The 18,046-nt window shown below is 39.0% G+C and overlaps 1 protein-coding gene across 2 annotated transcripts in view; it reads left to right on the top strand.

The window, feature by feature from the left end:
- The first annotated feature begins 9,617 nt into the window (after positions 1-9,617).
- The window catches only part of gli3 (GLI family zinc finger 3), a 132,801-nt gene continuing 124,372 nt past the window's right edge, over positions 9,618-18,046 (top strand). The window contains exon 1 of one of the 2 annotated variants that reach the window (XM_004915351.4): positions 9,618-10,168. The gene's annotated coding sequence lies outside the window, so the exon portion shown is untranslated. The other variant, XM_004915350.4, reaches the window with a different exon arrangement.

Consider the following 18,046-nt stretch of genomic DNA (forward strand, 5'->3'; position numbering starts at 1 on the left):
GGATCAATACCAGCAGCTGAAATCTGCCTGTGTATAGCCACCTTAAGTCTACTAAAAAATCATTTAAAGTTTAAATAAACACCACAAGATTAATAATGATAAATTATATATTAGGATTACAAACAAGGTCCTGTTTTATTATTACAGAGAATTTTTTTTTTTTTTTAAATGAGAATTGCTTACTTGAAATTTAGTTGGCCTATGGGAGCTGGCCTTCTATAATTTGGATTCGGAACCTTATAAGGGTTTTCCGGATTATGGGTCCCACACCTGTACCACAAAAAACACTGACAACAGGCATAGACATTATTGATGCTATCTCCACATGAATTAAAAACGGCAAGTAGCTTAAGACATTAGCTTAAAGAAATACTGACATCACAACTAAACAATTCTATCATAACATTATCTTTGCATGCTATTTATAATTTCACCATAAAAGTATTTGCCTGATGCTTTTACATTACGTATTCAATCCGTATGTTCCTCTATGAGGGGGCTACCATATTTGTGCAGCAAAACAGTCAGGTTTAGGAATTTCAAGTAACAATTGCTTACAAAAGCAGCCCTATCAGAATATCAATAAAAGTAAAAACAATGTGAAAAAATTTTGAAAAAAAATAAAACCTTGTTTTTTTCCCCTTGATTTACAAGATTTGCTGCAAAAGCCAATCTCAAAAGTTAATAAACCAGTAGGTGACAAAGCCTTAAACCCATGTAATAAAAGTCACTAAGTTTGCCCAGTAGCAGTAACCCATAGCTACCACTTACCGTATATACTCGAGTATAAGCCGATCCGAATTTAAGCCGAGGTACCATTATTAACTCGAGTATAAGCCTAGGGTGGGAAATGCAGCAGCTACTGCTAAGTTTCAATAATCAAAATATATATTTAAAAAAATATATATTTAAAAACATATACCCCACTGATGCCTCAATTAATGTAATTACATTAATTGAGGCATTAGTGGGGTATATGTTTTTAAATATATATTTCAAAGAAAAACAGTTAAACTAGCTCTGTAAGTGGAGAAGAGGGTCAACAAAAACATTATGAGTACTACCCCATGCTAATTGTGCATTGGCAAACTTGCTGCAGACCCAGTTCTGGAGGACACATAAGGGGAAATAAGTATGGGAGCGGCCCAGGGCACTGGAGGGTCTGGCTGTGGGTGGCCTAATTTGCACACAAAGGACAAAGGGTGCTAGCCTGGAGGGACCCATGGCACCCGACTTGAGTATAAGCTGAGGGTGACTTTTTCAGCACATTTTGGGTGCTGAAAAACTAGGCTTATACTCGAGTATATACAGTAGATGTTTGCTTTAAAACACGACCAGTAAATTTTACCTGCTGATTGGTTGCTATGGGCTACTGTGTCTGGGCAAACTTATGGCCTTTTATTTCATAACCCCCAAAAGCCCTGCCCAAATTAAAAAAATCCAATAAAATGATGCATAATTTTGTGCGAACAAAGTGAATATTATAAGTCAAATTTCTGAAATTGAATAAAAGTGGCCCAGAAACAGAATTTTTGGTGACACTTTGGAGCTGATATATTATTAGTCATGTGTTGGGATTGGATATTTAGATTTAAAAATGATTTATTTACCTCCCTTTTAACAATGCAAATGTTAAAATTATGGTGGAAATATAAAGTCATCAATGATAAAAAAAATCAATGATAAAAAATGCAAGCAGGTAAAAGATCCCAGTCCTGATTAATAATAAATCAGTCTATTTGTATATACACGTAGCACCTTGCCTCATAAATGCCATGTCTGTAGATTGTAAGCTCTTTTGGGCAGGGCCCTCTTCACCTCTTGTATCGGTTATTGATTGCTTTATATGTTACTCTGTATGTCCAATGTATGTAACCCACTTATTGTACAGCGCTGCGGAATATGTTGGCGCTTTATAAATAAATGTTAATGTAAATAATGTAATGTCTGTGAAGCATTGTTTAAACTATGTAGAAACCAATGCTTGCTAATAAAATTACGTAACATATATATTTTTACACAATTTTACTATACATGTTTACAAAATTTGTGGTAGTTTCTTCACCTACACCTCAATCAAGTCCATTAAAGTTTAGTATTGACATACATTCCATCATCATTATGACATATGTCCTTTCATAAATAGCACATCCAGAGTCTTTACATATGGAATCTATGCCTGCAGGTAAGCCTGGTGTTAAGATAAATGCAGCATCTTTATTAATAGTTTTATATATATAAATATATATATATATATACAGAAAAGAACAGAGCACACCCTAATAGTAATCAAATGCCCCAGGTGCTTGCAAAAACCATGTATATAGCAAGACAATGAGCCGCACACGCAGGGACTTTGTTAGAAAACAAATTTTTTTTTAATGAAAACGATCCAACGTTTCGAGCACCAACTGTGCTCTTCCTCAGGGACAAACCAGGGTTTGTCCCTAAGGAAGAGCACAGTTGGTGCTCGAAACGTTGGATCGTTTTCATTAAAAAAAATTTTGTTTTCTAACAAAGTCCCTGCGTGTGCGGCTCATTGTCTTGCTATATATATATATATATATATATATAGTAATACACCAAATTTATTTTTTGTGCAAAGTTAAATTCACAGTTTATAAATATGCAAAATGAAAATGCATATGGAAAAGCAAAAGGTAATTTTAAATTACTGTTACTGGTGTTTTAACATTCCTGGTGGGGTTGGAGATGTAAGTTTAGCAATGATCTACCTCAGGAATCACCAAACTGTTTTACTCATGAGCCACATTCAAAAATAAAAAAAGTTGGAGAGAAATGCAAGCATGCAAAATTTTCTGTGGGGCCAAATATGGGATGTCACTTGCTACTGGTAGCTCCTACGAGGACTGGCAGCCTATAGAAGGCCCTATTTGGCAGTACACCTGGTTTTTATGCAACCAAAACTTACCTCTAAGCCAAGAATTTAAAAATAACCACCTGCTTTGAGGCCACTCGGTCAGCAAAGACAGGACAAGTACAGATATCAACTTTTTTTCCTAACCCATAGGCAAGTGACCCACTTGGCATCTTCTCCAATCCCATAGATCAGCTGTCTTGCTGTAAATGTAATTCTTTCACCCTAAGTTCTGTTTACACTAAAAGGCACAGAATCCACCTGTGAGAGCACACAGAGAAGGTTTTGGTTCAAAAATGTATAGTTTTGCTTTTTTGCTTTGTGTGTCCCCTGACAGTTTAATTCCCTGTTGATCATCCTGCAAAGTAAACACCAAGGGCACTATTTATTATGCTGTGTAAAAAAACAGCAAGAAAATTTGCCAGGCTTCGCCACGTAAAAAATGGTCTATCCGAATCATTTTATACATCAATTGTGGGGGCGTCACTATGTATTACAGGCATAGTTACAGTTCAGATTTTAGTGTCACTATGCCTTTAGATATCTACCAGGTGCTAACCTTTCGTTCATGAACTCAGCCTTTCTATTACTGATTTCTTTGCAAACAACAGAGCTTAGTAACATGGGGCACTACAGGAAAGGGAGATTAGTGCTTAGTAGTTATGTGCGTGTAGAGTTTAACTCGACCCACACCCTACCCTAACCCCCCCTTTCGCAGCCTGAACCCGACCCGGCTTGTCCCCCCTATTCTAGACCCGTGCTTGACCTGACCACCAATGATGTCACAAAATGGGCGGGGGTGCACGCGTGCGAGCCTATAGATAAGAGGGCCGGAACTGGAAAGCCAGCAGTGTAAGGTCACGGGCGGGTAGAGCAAGCAAAAGTGCCTGCGACCTGAAAATGTTGGGCAGAGGTCCCACACATCATTAGTGCTTAGTAGGTTTTTAAAGGAATTCTGACACATTCCTGTTAAAACCTCCAACATATCACTATTACTTTAAAATATCAGATCTTTATCCTTGTGTCCAGATTAGGATTTCTACCTCAACCATTTAAAGCTGGATTTTAAGCACAGCTTTTTATTTAATTGAGCAAATAATTGGGGATTTAAAAAACTGAAGTTAGTTTAGCCTGAAACCAGATAAAAAGGCTTTACAATGTGACTGCACCTTCATTGTACACAGTATTTCCCAAGAGCCATTACTTGGTAACATCATCTTCATGTACAGTGATGAACACCACCTCTTCCTACAGATGAGAGTTGTGCTCAGCTACTATATGGGGAAGCCAATCACTTTAAGACTTTAATTGAAATGGCTGTTGTTGATTTTGCAGTGAAAGAGGCTTAGTCAAGTAAAAGTGGATGCACAGATTTTGACACAAAATAACAAATAGTTAAAGGTGAAAAATTGGGAAAATGTGAAAAATTGAACAGTATTATAATAAAAGGGGATAATTATGAAAGCCAAGAACCCTGCTAAAATCTGTCAGTATTTAGAAAGCAATCCTGCCCCCTATCAGTGCAAATTAATATCAGCTGGTTTAGTCCTACTTGTTGCCCTATAAAAAGGTTTTTCATTATAAGTATTACACAAGAAGCATCTCATGATGGGAAAAAGCAAAACAGCATCTGATGGGCAAAAGCAAAGAGCTCTCTCAAGACCTTATGCAACCTTACCATACTCATGGCATTGGTTACAGACATACAGTGGCTTGCAAAAGTATTCGGCCCCCTTGAACTTTTCCACATTTTGTCACATTACAGCCACAAACATGAATCAATTTTATTGGAATTCCACGTGAAAGACCAATACAAAGTGGTGTACACGTGAGAAGTGGAACGAAAATCATACATGATTCCAAACATTTTTTAAAAATAAATAACTGCAAAGTGGGGTGTGCGTAATTATTCAGCCCCCTTTGGTCTGAGTGCAGTCAGTTGCCCATAGACATTGCCTGATGAGTGCTAATGACTAAATAGAGTGCACCTGTGTGTAATCTAATGTCAGTACAAATACAGCTGCTCTGTGACGGCCTCAGAGGTTGTCTAAGAGAATATTGGGAGCAACAACACCATGAAGTCCAAACAACACACCAGACAGGTCAGGGATAAAGTTATTGAGAAATTTAAAGCAGGCTTAGGCTACAAAAAGATTTCCAAAGCCTTGAACATCCCACGGAGCACTGTTCCACCGATCATTCAGAAATGGAAGGAGTATGGCACAACTGTAAACCTACCAAGACAAGGCCGTCCCCCTAAACTCACAGGCCGAACAAGGAGAGCGCTGATCAGAAATGCAGCCAAGAGGCCCATGGTGACTCTGGGGGAGCTGCAGAGATCTACAGCTCAGGTGGGGGAATCTGTCCATAGGACAACTATTAGTCGTGCACTGCACAAAGTTGGCCTTTATGGAAGAGTGGCAAGAAGAAAGCCATTGTTAACAGAAAACCATAACAAGTCCCGTTTGCAGTTTGCCACAAGCCATGTGGGGGACACAGCAAACATGTGGAAGAAGGTGCAGTGGTCAGATGAGACCAAAATTTTACTTTTTGGCCAAAATGCAAAACGCTATGTGTGGCGGAAAACTAACACTGTACATCACTCTGAACACACCATCCCCACTGTCAAATATGGTGGTGGCAGCATCATGCTCTGGGGGGGCTTCTCTTCAGCAGGGACAGGGAAGCTGGTCAGAGTTGATGGGAAGATGGATGGAGCCAAATACAGGGCAATCTTGGAAGAAAACCTCTTGGAGTCTGCAAAAGACTTGAGACTGGGGCGGAGGTTCACCTTCCAGCAGGACAACGACCCTAAACATAAAGCCAGAGCAACAATGGAATGGTTTAAAACAAAACATATCCATGTGTTATAATGGCCCAGGCACAGTCCAGATCGAAATCCAATCGAGAATCTGTGGCAAGATCTGAAAACTGCTGTTCACAAACGCTGTCCATCTAATCTGACTGAGCTGGAGCTGTTTTGCAAAGAAGAATAGGCAAGGATTTCAGTCTGTAGATGGGCAAAGCTGGTAGAGACATACCCTAAAGACTGGCAGCTGGAATTGCAGCAAAAGGTGGTTCTACAAAGTATTGACTCAGGGGGCTGAATAATTACGCACACCCCACTTTGCAGTTATTTATTTTTAAAAAATGTTTGGAATCATGTATGATTTTCGTTCCACTTCTCACGTGTACACCACTTTGTATTGGTCTTTCACGTGGAATTCCAATAAAATTGATTCATGTTTGTGGCTGTAATGTGACAAAATGTGAAAAAGTTCAAGGGGGCCGAATACTTTTGCAAGCCACTGTATATCTTAGCCTTTGAATGTTCCAGTGAGCACCGTTGGGGCCATAATCCGGAAGTTGAAAGAATGTAAGCTCTAGTGTCTCCGATCCTCATCCAATGTAACTGCAAACCATTTTTGTGAATTATTTATACAGTGGCTTGCAAAAGTATTCGGCCCCCTTGAACTTTTCCACATTTTGTCACATTACAGCCACAAATATGAATCAATTTTATTGGAATTCCACGTGAAAGACCAATGCAAAGTGGTGTACACGTGAGAAGTGGAACGAAAATCATACATGATTCCAAACATTTTTTACAAATAAATAACTGCAAAGTGGGGTGTGTGTAATTATTCAGCCCCCTGAGTCAATACTTTGTAGAACCACCTTTTGCTGCTATTACAGCTGCCAGTCTTTTAGGGTATGTCTCTACCAGCTTTGCACATCTAGAGACTGAAATCCTTGCCCATTCTTCTTTGCAAAACAGCTCCAGCTCAGTCAGATTAGATGGACAGCGTTTGTGAACAGCAGTTTTCAGATCTTGCCACAGATTCTCCATTGGATTTAGATCTGGACTGTGACTGGGCCATTCTAACACATGGATATGTTTTGTTTTAAACCATTCCATTGTTGCCCTGGCTTTATGTTTAGGGTCGTTGTCCTGCTGGAAGGTGAACCTCCGCCCCAGTCTCAAGTCTTTTGCAGACTCCAAGAGGTTTTCTTCCAAGATTGCCCTGTATTTGGCTCCATCCATCTTCCCATCAACTCTGACCAGATTCCCTGTCCCTGCTGAAGAGAAGCACCCCCAGAGCATGATGCTGCCACCACCATATTTGACAGTGGGGATGGTGTGTTCCGAGTGATGTGCAGTGTTAGTTTTCCGCCACACATAGCGTTTTGCATTTTGGCCAAAAAGTTCCATTTTGGTCTCATCTGACCAGAGCACCTTCTTCCACATGTTTGCTGTGTCCCCCACATGGCTTGTGGCAAACTGCAAACTGGACTTCTTATGGTTTTCTGTTAACAATGGCTTTCTTCTTGCCACTCTTCCATAAAGGCCAACTTTGTTTGACAGATTCCCCCACCTGAGCTGTAGATCTCTGCAGCTCGTCCATAGTCACCATGGGTCTCTTGGCTGCATTTCTGATCAGCGCTCTCCTTGTTCGGCCTGTGAGTTTAGGTGGACGGCCTTGTCTTGGTAGGTTTACAGTTGTGCCATACTCCTTCCATTTCTGAATGATCGCTTGAACAGTGCTCCGTGGGATGTTCAAGGCTTTGAAAATCTTTTTGTAGCCTAAGCCTGCTTTAAATTTCTCAATAACTTTATCCCTGACCTGTCTGGTGTGTTCTTTCGACTTCATGGTGTTGTTGCTCCCAATATTCTCTTAGACAACCTCTGAGGCTGTCACAGAGCAGCTGTATTTGTACTGACATTAGATTACACACAGGTGCACTCTATGTCATTAGCACTCATCAGGCAATGTCTATGGGCAACTGACTGCACTCAGACCAAAGGGGGCTGAATAATTACGCACACCCCACTTTGCAGTTATTTATTTTTAAAAAATGTTTGGAATCATGTATGATTTTCGTTCCACTTCTCACGTGTACACCACTTTGTATTGGTCTTTCATGTGGAATTCCAATAAAATTGATTCATGTTTGTGGCTGTAATGTGACAAAATGTGGAAAAGTTCAAGGGGGCCGAATACTTTTGCAAGCCACTGTATGTACATGTTAACTGTTCTGTCTTTTGTAAAGCGCTGCGTAAATTGATGGCGCTATATAAATAATAATAATAATTACATCATTTCACCCTACACTGGCCAGGTGCTCCTCGCAAGATTTCTGACAGAGAAGTCAAAAGAATAATCGGAAGAATTGTTCAAGAGCTAAGAGTCCACAGATGAAGAAAAAGCAAGTTGAAGCTCAATTAAAGTCTGCTGCACAACATTTGGACAAGACAATGAAATTCTGGGAGAATACAGTCTGGTCAGATTAGACCAAAATTGAACTCTTTGGATGTCATTACTCACACCATGTTTGGAGGAGAAATGGCATTGCACATCAAACAAAAACACCATACCAACAGTGAAGTTTGGAGGTGAAAACATCATGGTGTGGGGTTGTTTTTCAGCATATGTTACTGGCAGACTTCATATAATTGAAGGAAGGATGAATGGAGAAATGTACCAGGACATTCTTTATAAGAATCTACTGCCATCTACCAGGATGCTGAAAACTAAAAGAGGGTGGATATATCAGCAAGGACAATAATTCCAAACACACGGCCAAGGAAACTCTCAATTTGTTTCAGAGAAAGAAAATAAAGCTGTTAGAATGGCCCAGTCAATCACCCGGCTTGAATTCAACTGAAAATCTATGGAAAGAACTGTTAATAGAAGAGGTTCCCAAAAAACTTCAAGACTTAAAGACAGTTTGTGTGGAAAAATGGGTCAAAATCACACCTAAGCAATGCATGCAACAAGTTTCTCCATACAGGAGGCGCCTTGAAGCTGACATTACCAACAAAGGCTTTTCTACTAAGTATTAAATACAATTCAGTAAGCATGTTCAATACTTATTACCTGTATCATTACACTTTACTACACATAACTTAATTTATGGACTTGTGTGTTTTCTTTGTATGTGTGAATTACTTAGGTAATACACCAACATCTGGGGTGTAAATTTAATGTCAATAGTCCCATTAGAAATATACTTACTGAGAAAAACATTTATGTGTTCAATACTTATTTTCCCTGCTATATATATATAACAGCTACTGCCCACAAGTATACCCACAGGCATGCAATCCAGGAGCTGCAGGACAGAAGCTGTTATGATTTCTATCCCTCTTTCTAATTGGTTCTTTACTTTATTCTATTCCCTCACACTTTACATTTATCCCCTTCTTGAAGTCTCTCTGCTCCTCTTCTCACCCATCTTTCTGAATTCACTTCTTTTTAGCTCTGTCTTCTCTTCTTCTTTAATCCTACCTTCCCTGTCTGATTTTTGGTCAGGTCTCAGTCAGCAGGCCCCATGCACAGGCCAATAAGCTGCCAGAAAAAATGCATTGCAAAAGGACCTAGTCAGCAGATTGTGACAGTATGGCCATATTAAGAGCCATGACCTACTGTCAGGATTCAGTCCTGGAACTTTTGATTAGTTCCCACCATGCTTCTTGGCCTCTGCATATACAAGTGCCTTTGATTAAAGAAACCACGATTCTTTTTTCTGTCCTATACAACCTCTCATAATTGATTTCCTGCTCGCTGTCCTCATCTTTAATTTCCCTCCATTCCATTGTAACTCCTTATCCCTCCCCACACGGCTTGAGTGGGAGTGCCTGATCAGTGGCTAAGCGCTGAGTGGGAGCTGGAATGCCCGGGAGGAGAGGGGTGGCGCCACACGTGTTGTGTCTCCCTTGCACAACCTCGGCCCCAAACTGTGCAATGCTCATCAGCGCACACAGGTCCATTCACTGACACGCACCACAGAGCCAGCCACAGGGGACATTCTCGTCCACTCCCCCTTATCATTGAACCTCCTACTTTCTTCTCCCCCCCCCCCCCCTCGTCCAACTTACACCTCTCTCTTCAGCATCTCTCTTTATGTAGCTATATTCTTTGGAGGGCTCTTGGGTGATGAGAATTAAATGCAGGATGCTTATGTCCCGTGTGCTGTAATTGTGTAGGCACGAAAGAACAAATCACTGTGGAACAGGAGTAATTTGGTGTTTAAGGACACTAACACCCGTCCATTATCATGACATTTTTTCTTTGAGCTCAGGCGCGAATTTGACCTAGTCCCCCAGAACTGTGCGAGATGTGTGTGAGAGAGAAGCAACATCTGTAAAACTTGGATTAAGAAGGGAGGAGGAGGAAGGAGGGAAAGAGAAGAAGGAGGAGGAGGGAAAGAGAAGGGAGGACGGAAAGGAAAAAAATGCATGTGTGCAAGTGAGAGGGAGTTCTACGGAGAAACTTTGAAAGTCCAGTGGTAAGTACGAGAATCTCCCCCCGTCTCTTGCATGTTTATGGTACATGCCTTCTCTCCTGTATGTGCCAGACGCTGGTGAGGGCTGTGCGATTCGTGCTTTGGGGCAAATTGAAGTAAAAGTCAATGAGACATGTCAGTGTGGTGCTGCTCGGAGTGAGGCAGGGGCTGGATCAGATTACAAGATCCCTGAAACTGATGCAGAGGAAAGGGAGAGAGCCAAGAGCGCTGCTGTGAGGGGAGTTAGCTCGGCTGAGGGGCACAGAGCTTTCCGCCTGGCATTGGGAGGGTGTGAACAGCCCATGCCAGCGAGAGTTGCCCTGGAGCACGGAGGAGGGGATCCTGCCTGTACACTGGGGAAGCTCGCCTGGAAGGTATGTGCTTTGCACAGGGATATCCCCACCATGCTGTTAGTCTTTGTTTATCAATGAACTAAGCGCTAAAGAACTTTTCGCTTGTTGTTGAACAGAAAACTTTACTTGTACAAGAGAAACAGCGGTGGGACAAAGCTTATGTAGTCACCCCCGCAGACAAACGCACCCAGGAATTGATGGCTAACTCGTGGCCCTCATGAACTACAACCCCCAGAAACCTTGGCAACAGTTTAGCTGGAGGGTTTCAGGCAGGGCACCCCACACACCTTAATGTACTTAGTATTTAAATAGGAATATTTGGGTTAAACAGGAAGCTAATCAGAGTACAACAAGCACTAACTGTTTTTAACTTGGATATGTATGCAGAAAAGTTCCTGAGTAGGCAACAGCCATCCTTTATGTCCATTATATTTTTGCAGCTGTATGTAAATACATTAAGTGATGCACATCAGTACATTCTATATGCATATGTCATATTCAGATGTTTGTTATGGAACTTTGTATGACAGTTTATGGATGACTGTACTTTCCAGCTAATCCCACAATCTACATACACTATATATTGTGTAATGTGTACATTTTATTTGTTTCCTACTAAAGCTGAGGGACACGCCAGGCTTGGGTTGGCTGGAAACTTTGTGTCTTTTCAAACATAGTTCTTTCACATCTGGACTGAGATGGGAGGGAACCGCCGATCTTAGCTGCGGCTTCTCCTTCAGTATACTGTTTCAGCAGTTTTTTTCCCTCTAACAGTGGCCAATATGTTGGATTGCTAACATTTATTATAGGGAAGCACCCAGTTTACTTTTGCTTGTTTTACTTTTCCAGGTTCCTAAATATTCATTGACTTGTACAATTAAAAGGAAGTAGTCTAGTGTGGGGATATGGAATGAAGCTTTCACTACCTTTGTTAAACAGTTCATTGCAATGAAGCAGTTAAATTATGTGTAAGATGGATCTAAGTAATCATCTATGACTTTAAAAAATCAGCCCTACAAGACTTAATTTGTTTAAGGCCTGGAAATGGTCCAAATCCAAGTTACAGTTGACTTCATTGCATGTAGTGAGTTTTATGTATATGTGTGTGTTTTTTTTAGCACAGAGGTGGGGGATAGTAACAATCTGTTGTTTTGTAACCTGCCTCAGGGTCCTTTCTTTATAACATGCCCCTGCAGACAGGCACTTTCTATGGGGCAAACAAGGACTCTAGGCCTGATGAATCACTCCAGACGTTCACTTTCTCCAACTGGAAAGAGACAGGGAAGAGAAAAAAGTAAAGTAAATACAGCAAACACCACAAGCCAGACTGGATTAACTGATCTACACCTTTTAAATAAATAAACTTTGTGAGAAACAGAAAGGGAGCAAAGCGGATGCTGGGGTTTTGGTAGTGCATGTGCTTTATTTTGTTTGCCCACACATTCTTTGCAAACTCAAGTGCAGAACAAATCAGGTTCAGTGTGAGTATCTAGTAAAACTTTACACATCCTGAGGCAAAATATCCTGCAGCCTTTTGATCATTTAGGAGAGCATCCTTGGCCCAGTCATTCAGTAGCAGAGTAGAGTGTTAATTTTAGTTCAAGTTTTACACAAACTAATTTTAATTATTGTTTTGTGTACCAAGTCGGTCTTTAAACAATATATTATTGGCAGTTTCTGTGTATGCACTTTGCAGGATAAAATTAGACCTTTGTTTTAAGATGTTAGTTGTACTATAACATGGTCTTAAGGTGAAACTTTTTGCAGTTTATATGTCGATGGTATACCATGGGAAATTTAAACCTGGTTGCTTGCATTGGACAGTCAGAATCAACCTTCTTTTCTTTTGCAAAAAAAAAAGTTTTGTGATTCAGTCTTCTTTCAAAGTTGAACACATTTTCAACTGCAGATAACTGCCATACAGGAGGGGAAAAACCTTGGCTCCTGCAGAAACCAAGCAGAAAGGGTTAATAGGAGCAGAATTTAAAGAGGGCGCCAGTCTTCTATTTTCTTTCATTCTTTTCACTTTTTTTTGCATGGCCAGTCTTTGTAATTGAAAACATGGAATTCATTCATCTTTCAGGATTCATTGTTTTTGTTTGCTTATTTGAGATTAATAATTGGAATTTGCTCCAAAGTATTAATTCCCGGTTTTTATGTAATTGCTTTATAATTTAGAAGGGTGCCACTGATGGATTTTGTAATTATTTTAGCTAGGTACTTTATTAAAAATTAACATTTCCTTTTTAGTTCTTGAATTAGCACTGTGGAGGTTTTTCTGAGAAAGAGAAATAAAATTGTAGACCCCCATATTGTATTTCTGTTGCAAATATCCTAATATCTTGAATATTCTAATTTAATTCATGGGATGCTTCCTTTTATATTAGACCAGACTATTTATATTTAATTGTTATATTAAATACTATAACCAAAATAAAGCCTGTTTAACAATTTACTGGTTCAAGTAATAACTTTTGACCATATGTTCAAATTACCTAATAACATACCTAAACTGAACTGGTCATGGGCATGTGCATCAGCAATACTCTGTGGAAAGTCTCTTGAAATTCTATGACTTAATTTTTGCATCTGTTTCTGTTTAATGTTAAAAAAATGAGTTAAAATAACTCCCATTTTAAATGTATCCCTTACCATCAATCACACATCAAAGTTAATTTGCTGGAGTTAATTGCTTCTTGGTTGTAATCTACATTTAGTGGTTTACATGAAGAATATTTTAGCATTAGTTGCCTTTATTCTAGACATTCTGTTAAATTCAAAAACTTTAGGATAACACACTGTTGTTAAAGTAGAATAATTTTTTGTTGAATTAATGGCTCTAAGTGCACAGATTATTGTCAGGCACAACTCAGTTCCTTTGCTCTAAAGTTCTTCATGTTGTGCCTTTTTTACATTGTCATTTACCGTATGTCAGTGTTACACAGAATTCTTGTTAATTCTGCCAAAAGGTCATGGATACCATCCTATTACTCCAAGCACGTAAAGTAATAACAAGGATAGGATTAAAATATACATCCTGTAAGCTCATCTAGATTTGTGATTCTTCTTACTGTTGTCATTTTATAGGAAGGTAGCGTGCAAGAAAGCATGCAGTTGGACAGACAGTGAATTATTGTGAAAAAAGGAACTTGACTACCTTCATCTTGGAATGTTAATACGTTCAGACTGTGGTAGATTATCCTCAAAGTTATTGCATTTTTTCATCATGCTTGTAAATCCCTACCCAAGGCCTATATTTGAAGAATCCTTTGGTTTTGTGAAATGTTTATAGGCTTTAAGGTGTCTAATCTCATAGGTCCTAAACATCGATTTTGAGGGACACAGAAGGGGTTAATTTAATAATGTTTATTTTGGGGGTGGGAGCATTGCACTTTATACCCCTTCTCCACAGGACAGCTAATCAGGAAAACTCCACAAAGTAATATGTTGCACCACTTCACTGCTCTGAAGGGACTAATCATTTGGCATCTTGAAAGCTAACAAACGTTCGATACATTGCAAACATCTACTGTAATTCAGAGGTTAATCAGGTGGGACAGGTTCTTTGGAGAAAGCTGTCAGCAGGACATCACCCTAGGGCTTACTGTTTCCTCATTGACATAAAAGTTCTTGGTGTAGTGTTAGAAAACAAACAATAGAAACTATTGCCTTTCGTACGCAAAAAAAGCAGCTTGCTTTTCTTTAAATCAAAAGCAATGAATGGAAAAAAGTATAGACCAACAGGGTGCCCAATACAAACTTCCCCCAACTTCTAACAGTCTTATCATCTCCCTCTATTTTCTACAGGTATTCGATAGGTCTGAGAAATAAAGCCTTACTCAGCCTAGCGAGGACTTTCAATGAAATTTCACACTTTGATGGTTTTTTTTACCCTTCTTCTTCTCCTGTGTCTAACTTTGATATATTGACAGCAAAAGAAGCTTGCAAAGCTTTTATATGGCTCGAGCGGCAATGCTAAGCAGCAGTCAAATGTCTCCATGCATTTGTGTTTAAGTGCAGAAGAAATAGCATGTCTGGGGGCAGCAGAGGTTCTTATCAACTCCCTAATCCCAGGTCCCAGAAAACCTTGAGGGCATGCCTCAGATCTTGCTGAAATCATTGTAGACTCACACAGTTTGCAGATTAAATATGCTATGTGTTCCTGTCTCCAGCAACAGTTTTATGAGCTAACTAAGCTTCCTCCTTTAAGATCCCTTTCTGAAGATTTTAGGATCTGCTATAGGCAATGCTGCCTGCAATCGGTGACTCCTGTTAATTTCAAGAAGCGTAATTTGTTTTCACTTTATTTATATAAAAAAAACCAAAAACGTATCATATTTGTATCGGAAGGACTGCCGTGGTCACTGCTTTCTTTCATAGATGATTCATTTTAAATTACTTTGATAGCAAAGTAAAGTGCATGGAACAAGGGGTTTACGTACTTGTAGATCATGGAAGACAGAATTGACTATTGAATATTGAGTTTAGATTTACACCTGTATGCCATGAGGTAAAACAGCTGTCCTGGGATTATTTTAACATGTTTTGGTAAATGAGGTTCATTTTATTAAAAATTAATTGAACTTATCAAAATCTTTGACTAGAAATGTTATGGGACTTTTCCCATATTCCTTAGTTGCTGTCTCTTAATGAGCTCTTAGATAATTTGCTAATTTAGTATAGTTCCCCATGTGGAAGGAAAAAAAATAGAGGTATAGAAAAATTTAAAATGTGGAATGGTACTGTGTTTTATCAACCCTTCTTCAAGTTTAAAGCTCATGGTACATATAGCAGGTTTTGCCATAGGTTTTTAGCCCAGAAAACCTTTTATTAGCATATTGATGTTTACTCAATGAATAGGAGTTGCCATATAATTGAATGCCTTTTGAATTTGAATCAGAAGACTCCATTTAGTCAGTGGCTGTTGTTGGCCAAATTGTTTTGGTTTGCTGGTTTTTTTTGAGCAACACCTCACCCTGAATATCTCTTAGATGTAGAGCTATCCTTGGTTTTGTGTAGAAATAAAAGAAATATAAAAATATTATTGTAATCTTTATCTAAATTATGCCATCAGCATAATGCAATTTAACTTTGGAAAAAAGCAGTATCCATTGAAGGATTAATTTGCCATTTTTTAAACATGCACCCATGCAGATGGAGCAAACTCATCAGTGTTTGTATTTCTAACACTTTTCAAGTGTCCCAGGTTTTGTGTTCATTACTCTGGGTAGTGTTTTTGGGTGCATCAGCCTCAGCTTCTTAATGGCAGCTTTACCATAAAGATTAGATTTGTGTTGATATGAAAATCAAACCCAGGCGTATTCGCTTCACTGCCCACTAACATTAGCCACCTCTGCATTTGTTATTTTAGAAACTCACATATGAAAGTCTTCAACCTATCGGTAATTAGAGTTGAAATTAATAGGAAACACATGGATAGAACCATCTTTACTTGTATTTTACTTACTTCAGATACAAGAGCTTTTCTGTTTCCTTTATTTTGTCTACCCCATGTAGTGTGACTCAGTTTATTAGAAATAAAAAGTCATATCCCATTCCTAAACAATATCATGTGTGTCAGTTCATTACCCGAGAGACCAAGCCAATATGAGCTCAGAGGTTATTTAATGAATGAAATGTGAAAGTCCATTTGTCAAGAACTACGAGGTTCCTGTTAGTTTTCAACCCCAAATTCATTGTCTGCACGGCCTAGTCATTAGTCATCTGTGCTTCAGTACTGCCCTTAGGCAATCCAGCATCTCACTTCTTCACACCAGTATAACTTTAAAAGCACACTGTACTGACTTGTAGAATTACTGCTATTTTTTCCGCCTAACTGGGTTCAAGGTAGCTTCCCCTCCCCATCTTATCAATCAACATAATCCTTCTTTTATACTTAGCTAGTTCCTTTACAGGGAGGCCCAACCCCCATTAAAAACCTTGTTTGCCTTATTTTCCACTTACATTTTGATTTTACTAATTAAGGATCTGCAGCCTGTAGCAATTCAGCAGATAATTAAACTACAATTCCCGTCATTCAAACAAATGGGAGGCAGCAGGAGTGGTTTGGGGTGCTTCTTTAAGAGGAGAAAATGCCATAAGGGTAATGGCACACATGGTGTTTTCCTGCCCTGGCATATAGATGCCAATGCGTGTGATGTTAATAATGCAATTACCATGCAATTCCTTTCTGCAAGCCTGTAACTTGGGCACAACCCACTGTGGGTACTCCAGGAGCACCTGCAGCATTGGTAATGCCACCTATGCACACGATCCGTAGCAGGCTGGGCATGTACATTGGTACAAATGGAGGCAGTCATTTTATGCATTGATACCATTTATTATACGTTCTTGCCTCCTAATACAGTACTTGTTCTTCCCTATAATTGTTCTACGTGCCAGTGCATCTGTCCCATCCTGTGTTCCAAATGGCACCTTCAAACTTCCTGGTAATTCTAGAGTTCCCAGTGCAGGCTGTTTAAATAGGCACAGCAAACTTGCATCTAAATCATAACTTGCAGATGGCATTTTGGCATTGAGCACCGGAAATGATGCAATTCTGTTTTTGAAAACCTTGCTTGCATTTTGATGCATTGGGGTAATTGTGTCAGACACTACTCTGCATTTTGGGTAAAACATGGGGAATTACCGGTATGTTTTTTTTAGTTACCCACCAGGTAGTTTTTTTCAGTTGTTCAATTATAAAGTACCAAGGATCAGTGCTTTAAATAACTAGTAAATAAAGAATACATAAAAATTATATTTATTGTTTTTCGAGATCAGGCATTTATATATTAGCTTTAGTTTAGCAAACTATTTTTAGAAGTTCCAAGCATGTATTTTAAATCCTCAATGGTTAGGATAGGCCTTGTATTGTTAAGTGAAATTCTGCAAGTCAGGTAGGTAACGCACAAAACATATGGTTTTAAACATTTGGCAGTTTCAACCGCAAATGTTTATAAATGACGTTCTTTGGAAAAGAGAGGACAGCTGTAGGCTTCTCCCTGTACAGAAAGTGTGAACTGCCATGTAAGCTACATTTTATAAACACAGTGCAGACTGTCCAAAGGAAATTTTGTCATTCCAGCCCAACTTTTTGGGATATTTACAGAAATACAAGTTAGCCCATTGGCAGGGGATATTATACATGTCTGTGTTTTGGAACTAAATTCATCCTGTCTGTCTCTGAAAGATAGTTTTTCTGAAACTCAGAGATAAGTTATAATTAATGTTTATAACAATATAATGAAGGTATGTGATCTTTTATTCAAAAAACCCAATATCCAGAAAACTCCAGAATACTCCAGAATAACTGGAAAGCTATTACCCATGACCAGTTTAATGACAAAAATCATTTATTTCCTTTTTCTCTGTAATAATAAAACTGTAATAATACAACAATACTAACTAACTAAATTGTTTCAATCTCTATTGGTGGCAAAACAGTCTTACTTGGTTTATTTACTTTTTGGCAGGTGTAAAGTATAGTGATCCAAAATACAGAAAAAACTCTTATCCGGAAAACATT

This window comes from Xenopus tropicalis, chromosome 6 (genome assembly GCF_000004195.4).
Source record: "Xenopus tropicalis strain Nigerian chromosome 6, UCB_Xtro_10.0, whole genome shotgun sequence".
NCBI lineage: Eukaryota > Metazoa > Chordata > Amphibia > Anura > Pipidae > Xenopus > Xenopus tropicalis.